This window comes from Stegodyphus dumicola, chromosome 12 (assembly GCF_044657685.1).
Source record: "Stegodyphus dumicola isolate Sdum_Otavi_A_Nest chromosome 12, ASM4465768v1".
Lineage (NCBI taxonomy): Eukaryota > Metazoa > Arthropoda > Arachnida > Araneae > Eresidae > Stegodyphus > Stegodyphus dumicola.
This window is the reverse complement of record NC_140779.1, coordinates 117,427,009-117,440,278: the sequence shown is the minus strand read 5'-3', so window position 1 is coordinate 117,440,278 and position 13,270 is coordinate 117,427,009. Positions and strand designations below refer to the sequence as shown.

At 31.3% G+C, this 13,270-nt stretch overlaps 1 protein-coding gene across 1 annotated transcript in view; it reads right to left on the bottom strand.

Moving 5' to 3' along the window:
- Positions 1-9,305, bottom strand: part of LOC118181518 (hemocyte protein-glutamine gamma-glutamyltransferase-like) — a 101,626-nt gene extending 92,321 nt beyond the window's left edge. The window contains exon 1 of the mRNA XM_035350685.2: positions 9,205-9,305. The gene's annotated coding sequence lies outside the window, so the exon portion shown is untranslated. The remainder of the gene's footprint in view (positions 1-9,204) is intronic.
- Between the last annotated feature and the right edge of the window lie 3,965 nt (positions 9,306-13,270).

The window sequence follows — 13,270 nt, the reverse complement described above, 5'->3', positions numbered from 1 at the left end:
CTCATGTGTATTTTTTTTAAATAAGCTTTTCGTTATTGTAATTCTTTCATTCAACAAATAAATGGATGATATAATAGGTGATAAGCATTGCGAAGGACAAATTTTCTCTAATAATTGCAACTCATTTTAAATAACACAAATTTGTTCCATGTTTCCTCATAAATATGTAAATTTGTTACAATTAAATTTGTTACACAAACAATAAATTTGTTCTCACAAATATGTAAATTTGTTACAGTCTCCAGTCGCTCTTTAAAAGGGGGAGTATATAAGGTATTTTCTCCCTCCTTTTCCCATGCCTTCGTGGTGTAATTGTAAGCATACTCGAAGCGTATTCGGGAGGTCCAGAGTTCGAATCCCGGCGAGGGCACTGCTCATTTTTCATGTCCTCGGCATCACAAACCCTAATGACTCTACATATGTAACTCTTGCTTTCCAGTATTACACATTTTCATTTATATATTTATCTTCTGAAAGTAGTTTTTATGAGTTACTTGAATTAGTGCTCCCTTCTTTAATTTTAGCTAACGTCGCTATACAATACAGATGAAAAAGAGCCATGTTTTCGTATGTAGTACCTGGTACCTCCCTTTTTTTTAATAAAGTGGAATATAAGATTCAGTTATGTTAGCCATCCAACTTAACAATCCCCTCCATTTATTAAATCTCATTATTATTATTTTTTCATCTTTAATATCAAGAAATATTTTGAATTTCATTTCATTAAGGAGAAAAATTTTATGATTTCCCGTTGGGATAGAGTGAAATCAAATAACAATGTCCATATGTTGTGGAAATTTCACTTTATTCCAATATCAAAATATAAAATCTTTAGTAAAATTGCTGAAAGATCACTTAGCGGGGGTGGCGGGAAGCATTATGTCTGTTACAATTACAATTGTCGTCTGACGAGGAAAAAAATAGATTGACGATTGCGATAGAAACGTATACTACTTATACACTGACACTTTCCGGAAGATTGTACATTGTCAACACAAAACACATTCTGAAGAGGAAGTGAGGCTATAATCAAAAGCCTAGTAGGATGAGAGTCTCCAGATCAGACAGGTAAGTGCAAACTGACCTCTTTTAATACAACCGTGTGTTTTACAGATTTCGAAAGAGATGGGCATCTTCGTTTTTTTTCTAGGTCAGCATTACGATGGTTACTATATCGTGAGAGCTACAGTTAAGGGCACAGTTACGTAAAATCTAGAGGAAATGTTAGAACAACTGCGGATATTTTGGAAGCGCTTCCTTTCGGAAATGAAGCACCGAAGGATTCATTGTAATTCAAATCTACGAATTCTGTGGTTTTGATTAGGTTTCGCTTGAAATAATTTATTCTCATAGAGCGAAATGCCATATATACCAGCATAAAATAGCATTCCAAATATAAAAAAATGAGATATCAAATATAAAAAATGTGAAATGTGGTCTCGTATGATCCCAAAATTAAGGCCTTTTTGGAGTATAGAAAAACGCTTAATTCTATGATCTGTACGAAAAGAATTCTTTATTTTTAGTCCAAGAGGCCAATTTGCCCTGATGGACTATTATTTTCGTTTGGGCATTTTGCGTTGGTTCACTGTAAATGTCCGATTCCCTTTTCAAATTGTTGCCACCAAATATTATCACCCTTTATTATATTTTAAAGAAATTAAATAATGAAGAATCTGCATAAATGTATGTATGTTTCTCACACTGTGATATAACAACGGTACCTAGAGCCATTCAATTTTGAATTATTAAAGTATGTTTCCACCCGAATATGAGCATCTGGAAGCCCAAATTTGGAATTTGTTCTATTATCGATTTCAGATTTTGTAACACTTCAACGAATTTTAACGAATAACCAACTCAAGGATTTCAAAGCGAGCAAGGGAAACACTATACGAAAAAAAAATTTTATCTCCAGCGCGCGAGACTCTGTATCGGAAAATCTAAAGATATGCTCATTTTAAAATTAATTTGCGATACTGCTGTTGAACTGAATTTTATAGTTTGAGTACGTAGAACATGATGTTTAATAAATAAAGGTAACGCAGAAAACGTTAAAAAAACGCCCTTTTGGACGTAATTCAAAATCTGAAATCTTTCAGATTTTAATTTTTTTTTCTCTTCATATTTACATTTTCTTGAAACTTAAATCAGACGAAGCAAAAAATCAGCTTTACAGTTTCTTTTATCTTTCTGACTCCTAATTCATAAGAAAAAATTGTGTTCTGCTATTTAATTTCAATTAAAATTCTGATGTATATGTATACAACAATGATTCTTCAGCTATCCTATATTAATAAACACATATATAATAAAGTTTTAAAAAGTGGCACACCAAATCTGGATTTCAGACCAATAGCTTCCAGTTACGGACACAGATTGTTTAACTACAAAATTATTTAAAAACCAGCAATCGTTTGGAGATTTACTTCATAAGATCGAAATTGGGAACTGAGATTTGAAAACAATAGAATTTTATTTTATTCACTATTCTATATTTGCATCATAAATGCATTCCCATGCATTAAGAAAAACTAACAAAATGCAACTCTTAAGAACTCATACCTTTCGAAGTAGGAGTTGTTATAACGTGACTTGTAGATGTAAGGGTTCTTAATTCTAGAATCTGACTGAATATGCCTTTAAAAACACGTTAATTAGGATTTGAATCATACTGTGTAACTGTATGATCATTGAGTTCCTGCTTTAAAATGTGAATTACATTATAAATGTAAAAATTAAATATTTAAATTGTACATATTTTAAAACAAATTCCTTTGCAATTCTGTCCTTATCATACTAAATTCTAAATACGTATTCTAAATTGTAGTGATAAGATCTGTTTTTTACGTCTGCATACGTCACCTGCATACATAGTAAAACATACCATACAAAGTAAAACATAGGAAGAAACATGAAATAACTTTAGGGTGTAGAGACATTAGGTATTTTTTGGAAGCAGGCAAGATGAAAAATTTGCAAACGCCTTCGCCGGAAATCGAACCACGGACCTCTGGAATACCGGCCCAGCGTGCAGAACCACTACACCACGAAGGTACGCTAGGAAGACGGGAGATATACCTTATAAGGGTTTAGTTCAATTTTTTATTAATTTTTGTTCAGCGAAAGAAATCTTTTGTTCAGTTTTTAATTAACTGTAGTCCGATATTTGTAATGGTTAAAAACTACATTCTTTGATATCAGAACTATTTTAATGATTACAGATTGCTTCTTATTTTGTAATTTTATTAACTGCAAGCGTAAAAGGTAAAATTAAACAATGTTTCTGCATCGAAGTACGTAATTTATGATGTTAGAAATATTTTTGTATTACAGTAATGGTGCAAATTTTCATAGAATTAAGTATTAAATACATCATAAATCAGATTAATTGAATATATTATTAAAATGAATCTAAAAATTATTAAAAAGTACGTTTAATACTTTTAATTCTTTCACTTTGTTAAGCAATTAGTACACTTTGTCTGGTGAATAGCTTATTAGAATATATATGGTGAATAGCTTATTAAGAAATATGTAGCAGCTATTTACAATTTACAGTTTAAAAGATAAAATAACGATCATATGCTACATCAGATTGCAATTGTTTGAAAACTGGTTTTTGCTGCAACCTGACTCTTAAAATCTTCGAATGACAACATTTGTCGAGTCGCATGGATGATAGATGTCGTAAAAGGATAACGTGAAAAGATAAAGTGAAAAAAACGCCTCAACACACCAACAAATCTGACTTTAAATTGCGGGAAATCGAAATATGTATTATATGTTCATAATACAAATAACACGACTTAATTTCGTTAAATAAAAGGTGAAATTAAATTCAGTTTCATAAATATCTATTTATACACTTGTATCTTTTACAACAATCCTTTGTCCAGCAGTGGCCGAGTGGTAAAACTGCTGAACAGCGTTTGATTCCAGGTGAGCGGGCTAGCTGGCTGCAGGGGTATCTTCGTGTAACGTGTATACGAGCCATTTTCTCTTAGAAAGTCCTCCACAAAGGCATCACTCTCTTTACGCAGGTAACCCTATTATACTGTGCTATAATCAACCAAACTAAACCAACAGTCCTTCTCAAGCACTGTATTATTGTCTAAGTGTGTCTAAGTTTTAAATTATAATTTATCAAAACATCCCCGCATATATTTTCTCTGAAAAATTAAGGACTAAACACGTCTTTGCAGAAATTAACGTGCTAATGAATTAAATTAAGAAATATAATTATTAAAAATTTCCCATTATAACTAATTAATATTTTTAATTTATTCTTAAGAATAAATACACAATTTTTTTTTAATACTTCATGATCCACAAGAAAATAGCTTCACCATCACTTTGCCGAGACAAACATCTTTTGCAACACAAATCCCGAAACGTGAGTACCAAACCTAAAAACTATGAAATTCATTAAAATTTATTTTCAAATAGCTAAGCGAAAGAATCACTGCGAAGATTCAAGGCAAAGATAGTTAGGCTTCTCTCGAAGGAAGTCACCTGCAAGAGTATCGGGGAATCTCATGAATGAGTTGTGTTTCATAATTTGTTTGAAAAGAATAATACATATTCATTGATTCCTGATATACGTGCTTTCAATTTCCTTCTTACGTCACGTCATTCTAATAACACTCAGCACGTCACAGCTTTCTAATAACTCTTAATTCTCATTGCTCACTTCCTTTTTACTTCCTTGTACGAATTAAAGGAAGTATTGTTGTTATCGCAAAAAATTTCGAGTATCGTACGGTAAAAAAAGGTCCATTTTGACCGTTCTCGAATCCAATTTGACCACTTTTTTTCTCTGATATCTATATGCACGGACAGAATAAAGCACTCTTTTTTTCCCAAAATCGGCTGCAAAATGGGTTTAAAATGGACACATAAGGAATTTTCTGGAACTTATATATCTCACATAAGTCAAAAACGATTAGCTATAGAACGTTGAAATTTTGTATATGGGACTACTAGAACATCTAGTTGGGTGACTGTCTTTTTAATTGCAATCAGAAATAACAAATTTAATACATATATATTCGTATATATATCCCGTTACCCGGCAGTATGAAAAAATAAAACTCTAAATATGAAAAAAATTGATCGGGATATTTAATTTTAAGAAAAATTTTAATTTTTGATGTCATTTTCAACTTGCCTCAAGGGATCGGTCGGTTCAGTTAGAATAATTCCAGGAAATAAGTTTAAATAAAATGTAGCACAAAAAAAAAATTGTGTAATTTAATACCCTCTTATAAGGAAGTCCTATGGTATCATCAGATTTTTTACTCCACAAAAATAACTTCTCTAATAATTTATCATTTATTTTACACTTTATATGGTATGTCATGTTTTTGTCATATATATATTTTAATCAACAAAATTCTATTTCCGTATGTTTCAGTTGATCAACTAAGTAACGAAAATAACTGATAACCCTAGTTTAAGCAGAATTTTAAGTACATGTTGAAAAAAATTAGTTTTTGTTTCTCAGACACTACATATAAAGCTAATTTATATTCACATCTAATTATGTTAATAATTTAGCCGATTTTTATATGTCATTTTTTTTTCCATAAAAAATGGTGTAATAAAATGAATTTATATAACTTTATTGACTATTGTAATGAAATTTAGTAATATTCCAATTCAACTTCTTCAGAATGAATGGTTGAAAAATATTAAAAGCTGACACCTATTCAATCTGAACAGCGCATATCTATTAAAACAATGACATTAGTTTTTATAAGCACTATGTCCTCTTATATATGTCTGACAAAGTAAACATTTTCTCCTTTGATAGCGGTTTTCCAGAAACCCATATAATTTCTGAAAACTTATATCACAAATAGAAAAACTGTGAAGTCTTAGGAACAGAGGGACAAGCGCTTAGGAGCTATAAAACCCACAAAGTACCATTGAAGTGTGTATTAGGTGAATATATTTCCGTAATGGCGTCTCTGTTTATTGTATGTTCATGCACTGATTGCTTCCGAAGTACCTGATGGTAAAGTCCTACTACTTGTACCTGAAGGATTTACGGGAAAGATCCAGCCTCTATATATTCACGACACTACAAATCTTTTGTTCGTTACATAACGGGCACAATCATTATAGAGACACAGGGGTATATTTGGCATCGCGATAGTTTTCTGGCCCTGCAGTCCTTTGCACTACATCGATTCAGCACTCTTCGTTTTAAGAACTTGATTAAGTATGCATTAAGGGCAAATACTTGGACGACGAACCTTGAATGTGGATTGCGCTAATGAATTACTGCTTTGAATCATTGACAAATGATGAGTATGCAAAGTGTGAAGCTATCGCTTTTGTAAAATGTGCCCAATGTCTTTCTGCCCGTCTCTCTGTTTATATGATGAATTGCGCATTGATTGTTTCTTGTAATAGGTTTTGTTTGAAGTCAATAACAGGTCACATTTTCAATATTCCAACTTTTTGACGAGTTGTTTTTTCCTTTATATTGAGATCTCCACCTTCTTACCATATCATTAGTTCAAATAAATACGTGAAACGAACATTTTAGCGACATTTTGTGTCATGTTTTCAACAATTTTCTGATACTTTGTGGGCCCTATAGCTCCTAAATGGAAGCCCCTAAGATTTCACAGTTTTTCGACAACATAAGCTTTCAGAAAATGCGTGAGTTTCCGAGAAACCGGTATCAAAGCAGAGAAGGAGATACTTGTGAGATATCTAAATTAAAATAACAGTAGTTCTAACTTTACTAAAATTCGAAACTGCATTAAATCATACAAATATTTCGTTTCTACTACAATATCTTATAAATCCTTTCCTTTACAATTTAGGATTTAATTTTTGCATAAAGTTGAATTTCATATACTTGCTGAGGCAGATGTCATTAAATTTTATTACTGAAGCATACTATGCACACCTAGGAAGCTTAGTCAGAAATTACGTGTTTGTGTTACATAATATATTTTATTAAATCGTTAATGACCTGTAAATTCTTACAAAAAGAGAACATTAAGTGATCACATAATGTAACATTTCTTCGTAGCAGCAATCATGTGAAAAATATATCCCTTAATAATTTTGTTGCTATTTGAAAATGTCAATAGATCATGAAGAAGTCTACTTCTTTTAAAGATTTCGTTTTGATAAGCTAGTTAAGCAATTTTTAGATTCGTTTGATAAGCTAGTTAAGCAACTTTTTAAAATTTGTAAAGTGATTGAACGATTTTTAACAGGTAGTTGCTTCCAGTTTTAGCAAAAAACGATTTTTCGTGGGAAAAGGAAATGATGATAATCTTTATTGTTACATTAATATTTTTTAAAATATTTGCAAGTAAGATAAATGTGCCTGTTCAAGGAAAAATCAGATAAGAACTTCCTAAACAAAACTGAAGCAAAAAGGAAGTTTTAATTGACGAATAAGAGATTATTATTATTACTATTGTTGTTGGCTGGCGTTGTTATTATTGTTATTCAGGGTTTATTACGCCAAAAACCTCCTTATTAATTTTTGCTTCAGAACAGCACTTAGACCCGTAATTAAATTTTAATACTCGTAAAAAGAAAATATAATTTAGATAATGTGCTATAATTACATTATTAATTTATCAGTATGTTTAACAAACGAAAAAAGAAGTCAAATACTAATGTCTCTCATTAATATCTTTGATTCATGTTATTGTTAAAAATTTATTTAAAATTATTTATGATATAATATCATTTATGCTTTAATTCGTTCGGTTCACAGGTACAAATTAAGAATAATTAATCAAATATTTATTCTCCCAATCTTTTGAATGTTGATTGATCAATAAATATGACTAACTTTGATTTACTACATTATCTGTTACACTGAAAATTACTTTAACATAAAATTGTTCATATTTTAGATGTTTCTAGTTATTGTATATTTTGCTTTTAATTCATACTCTGTAAACATAATTTTTTTAACATTTCAATAAAAGTGCAATGTCTTTTATTTCTTACTTTATATGAAAGTATATATATTTTTATTTACAGTACTTTTATTACTCTATTTAGAGCATTATACTTTTATTTTTTAATTTAAAAGCATTATTGAACTGAGAACTCCAATACAAAAATATCCATATAATATCAAATTTAACTTGCACAAATATATGCTTAAACAATTTACGATGAAAAACGTTTCGTTTCAATAATTTGGAAATTGTCGACAGCAAAACACAAAAAAGATTTAATTTCCTTTTCGATAATATATGTTTTACGTTAGAATTTATTCAACAACGATTCGATCCTTGATCATAAGATCATCATTTCATTATTCCTTAATGAGGCAAGTTTTAGAAAAAGACAAAAAAATATTTAACAAATCATAAAATATTTTTTGCAATAAGATACTTTAGAGCAAAATAGAGCAAATTATAAAGATAAATTAATAAGATATTTTTGAGAAAAATATCTTTTTTAATTAATAGTGTGTTTATTATTTTTAAATAAGACTAGTTTATGAAATATCAAACTATTAATAGATATCAAATATAATTTTTTCACAGATATTTAAGAAAAATAAAACTTTCTTGTATGGGAAAGATCTCTTTATTTTTTAAAGGAACAGAAAAACAAGAATGTGAAAACTTCGAAGATAAATAATCGTAACAATAATGATAAGCCTGTTTAATATGAAATACATTTTTCGGCAAACTGCTCCTTTTGTCGAGGGGGGGGGAGAAATGCAGTAAATGCAGAGTTATGAAGAAAAGTGAAATCAACAAAATGCACAAAACAATGAGCCTGTTATGGTGCCTATCACTCAAACAACATATAAACGACTGATTGTATTCAAACAATAGGTAAACTTCTAATGCCATTTGAGAGTGAAAAATTTAGAAAAGGATTACTATGATCTGACATGCTTTTGAAACAAAGGATCTGATCTTTATTACATAAAATGCACAAGTAAATGAAAACTTAATTTTAGAAAGCAAGAATAACTTAAACCTTATTCTGATGCATTTTACAACATTATGTTATTTTACGAATAAACAACGATTGTTAATTACTAATTTAATACAATTTTCTTCATAAATTTTGCATAAAAATATATAATTTACATAAGAAAATTCTACACGATTAGGAAGTACATCTTCTATGTTTGCACAGAAAGTGCAAAACAATTTTTATAAAATCTTTTCTAGAAACATACAAGAGATGCCTTACCTCCGATGTGAGAAGATGGGAGCAGCACTCTTACGACACTTCCAATGATGATTTTTCCCCAATTAAATCCGCGCTCTTGGTTTTTCCTCTTAAGAGAGTAGTGATTCTGGTTTCCGCCAATCAAATGCGAAACATCAAAAATGCCACGTTAAACCGGTTTCCTCATCCTCAGACAAATATATACCCTAAAGCTTCTTTATTATTGTGAAAATTATTTAAAAAAATTTTTCATTTTACATTGTACTTGATTTTTTAACCATTCTTTTAAAATTTTATTATTTTGTAGAGAGGAAGTTTCTTTTTACACAAAACAATATTTTTCTCTCTCAACAGGAGAAATACTTTTAATAGAAAACTACCTAAATCCTACAATTTTATGGAGCATTGAAATACTATTTTTTGTGTAAAATGAACCCCCTAAAGATTTAATCAATATTTTACTCGAAAATAGGTAAATAAGTAAAATGAAAAACTTATCAATAACGAAAATAAAGTTCAGCATCTATGGTTGGAAACAGATGTAGACTTTAATTCATTGTACTTTTAATAATAAAATTTGGCAGAAACTATTATTATCATTGGTAACTGTTTCATGTTGATGTGCTGAAACAAGAAGCCTATGTAATAACACTTCGCTCCAGTGTGCGTTCTAATGAGTTCGGTTTAACTGATTATAGCAAAGGACACTAGGACTGCCTGCCTAAGGATGCTTTCGGGAAAGATTTTATAAGAGAAACTGGCTCGTATACACATGGGGGAAAACTGCGAAAACCCCCATTCAGTCAGCTCGTTCGCCAGGAATCGAACCTACGTTTGAACTGCCAAGTGTGTACCAATTTTGCAGCTCGGGCACTGGTGAGCCAGAGTCTTGAATAGCAGGAATTACTCTGGGCAGTAGTGAGCCAGAGTAATGCCTGCTATTCAAGACGAAAATCATTGTGAATGTATTAATATTACAAACCTTATTTCATAGCAGCTTCCTTATTTTTTGCCATTGAAAGCCATTTAGAAGTATTAAAAAGCATTACTTTATATTACTAAGTATGGTTTAAACCTGGAATAGAGGTTATAAATAAAGTTACTGGAAGTTATTGAGCGGTTTTTGAAGTAGTTCTCTTTTACGTCTGCATAACATGGTTCGCTTTATCCTACTGATGCAAACAGTTATTACCCAGGAATATATTTATCAATTATAAAAATATATAAATTGTGCGTACTGGATTTTTCTTGTGTGTTGAGCCCATTAGAATGCGTGTAGTCCCTTTAATCGTGTGGAGGATAAGTCTAGTCAGTGACGTAGCATGGGTCTCAGCCACCCGGGGGTTAGGCCTAATTTTCCGCCCTCTAACTGGAAACAAACCAGAGTTTCCAAAAGTACAAATTTATAAATTACGGAATTATTAACGAATTCATGGATTTATGGAATTTATCGAAATGCGTAAATGGCACGTTATTTTTATTAAAAAATACGAATACGTAATTGTGAAAAAATATCAGATCATAATTTCACTATTCAAATATACTAAAAATTGCATTACCACTATAACCTAATATAATTAGTATAGATACAAAGATTTTGGTTATTACTTACAAAATTCACCGTATAGTTGTAAAGACATTAGGTTATTTTAAGCAGAAGAGATTGAAAAATGAACAATACCCTCGTTGGAACTCGAAACACGGATTTCTCCAATACGCGCCGAGCGTGCTGACCATTACACCACAAAGGCAGGCTAAGAAAGCAGGAGAAATACCTTATATTGTATCAAGTGGATACTTCTAACTAGCAGGTAACAACAGGAAGGTAATGGACCTATTATTTGAAATTAATTTAATACTGTGAATATAATCTGGAATATAATTTGCATATATATGTTTTTATGTAAAGCATAGGCAATTCAGTTTCTAGTAAAAATAATTTTACTAATAAGCCTAAAAATAATTTTGTTAAAGCACAAAATTTTCTGTTTATTGCGTTAATGAAGTACAAATTTAACATTTTGCAACTTGCACTTCATCGACCTTCTTCTAACCAACGTCCTTCAAACAGCATTTCTTTTTCCATTTTTTGATAAAGAAGAACATATATACTTTTGAACAGATTTCCTTTTGAATAAAAAGTCTAAAAGCATATTTAATTGTAAATATATTTTTCTGATAAAAAATAGCATTACATTTTTTTAAAGAAAACAAGAAAAGTTTACTTAATTTCAATTGCAAAAAAAATTAAGATTTCTGTAATTTATTTCATAAGGTATTTTATGTTAATTAGCCATTTACTATGATTTAAACCTTTACTATACCTTCTTCTTCCTCACCAGGATGCAAATTAGTATTTTTATGTAGTATTTAAGTCGAGGGTTTGAATGTTTGGACTACTGCTTCTTCTTGCTGATAATTTTGATCGCCAGCTCTTCCTAAACTGCATTTCGGCTTTAGCATTTTGCTAGACGATGTTTTAAAGTATGTGTCTCTAACTAACATCTTAGACTACATTATCATCATTGAGTTAAACTGTTTGTTACGTTGATTTAAATATCAGCATGGGGTAAAAGATTCACCTATAGCACAAAAATACCTGTTCTGTTTAATTTGAGACTGAAAGAAGTTATTTTAACCTTCATTACTAATTAATTTAAATTAATTTAATAACGTAATTACTTTAACCTTCTATTATGTTAATTTATATATCCGTAATTCGCGGAAGTTCAATTGTCACACAAGCTGTGCTTTTCAATTCATTTAAGACTTAAATAAAAATGTTATTTTAACCCTCTCACGACTCTGTGATTGGTTTCAACGAAGCGATAACTTGCTGTCTCTCTAGTACTGTCTTTAGTAGTATTTTGACTCCAATTTCTAGGTAAAGAAGAACAATCCTACACGTTTTTTAAAATAATGTTTTTTTTTTTTTTTTTTTTTTTTTTTTTTTAACGGAGGTAAATGTTTTATAAAAATTAATCCAAAATGTATGTTAAATGAAACGCTGTACTTTAATACTTTGATTTCTCTTCTGTAAAACTTAATCCTTTATTTTATTATGAAAATGTAAACAAGTGCTTTGACGAATATATATGCACTGATGGAAAATGAAACCTCAACAACGAACAGGTTTTGTTTATTCAATTATGGCAAAGCGCTCAAGGGTTGTATGCCTAGGGGGAGGGAAGCCTTCGTAAAGGACTTTCTAAGGAAATTGCCTCGTATACCCGCTACACTTGGAGAAAACCACGAAAAGGCCCCTGCAGTCAATCCATAGATATAATAAACAATTGAACATTAAACATTTTAATAAAACTAGCCATGAATAAAAAGACGCAGTAAATGAAACAAAAAATTTTTCTTCGTATCTAAGCTTACAAAAATTCTTAAAACAATGATAAAAATTTACGTTATTATCCAATTTAATGGATAAAAAACCTAATGGGTAAGAACAATGTGTGACAAGTGTGGCTGCAGAGTTCGGAATTGCTCACAGCATCGTTTCACGACTTTGGAGACAATTTCAAACTACAGGAACAGCTATTGGGGGGGTTTAGTAGTGGTCGTCCACGAGGCACCACACCCGCAGATGACCGGTATATTGCCTTACAGGCCAGAAGAAACAAGCGGCAGACAGCGGGAGAAATCTCTAGACACACGACACAGGCGACTGGACGACCGATAACGCGTTTTACCGTGGCCAGAAGACTGCACGGTGGTGGTCTGTTTGCCCGACGCCCTGTACGGTGTGTACCTCTAACGCCTGCCCATCGGAGAAGGCGTTCTTTGTGATGCCGGGAACACCGGAATTGGAGAGACAATGAATGGGGACGAGTACTCTTTGCAGATGAGAGCAGATTCAGTCTGAGTAGCGATTCTCATCGCATACTCATCTGGAGAGAGCGGGGAAGCCGCAATCATCCCTCGAACATCATTGAAAGGGACAGGTATGGAGGTGGCGGTGTTCTCGTTTGGGGAGGCATCATGCTTGAGAGTCGTACAGACCTTCACATCTTCGACGCAGGTTCAGTCAACGGGACCCGTTATTGTAACGAGATTCTTCTTCCATATGTGCGTCTTTTTA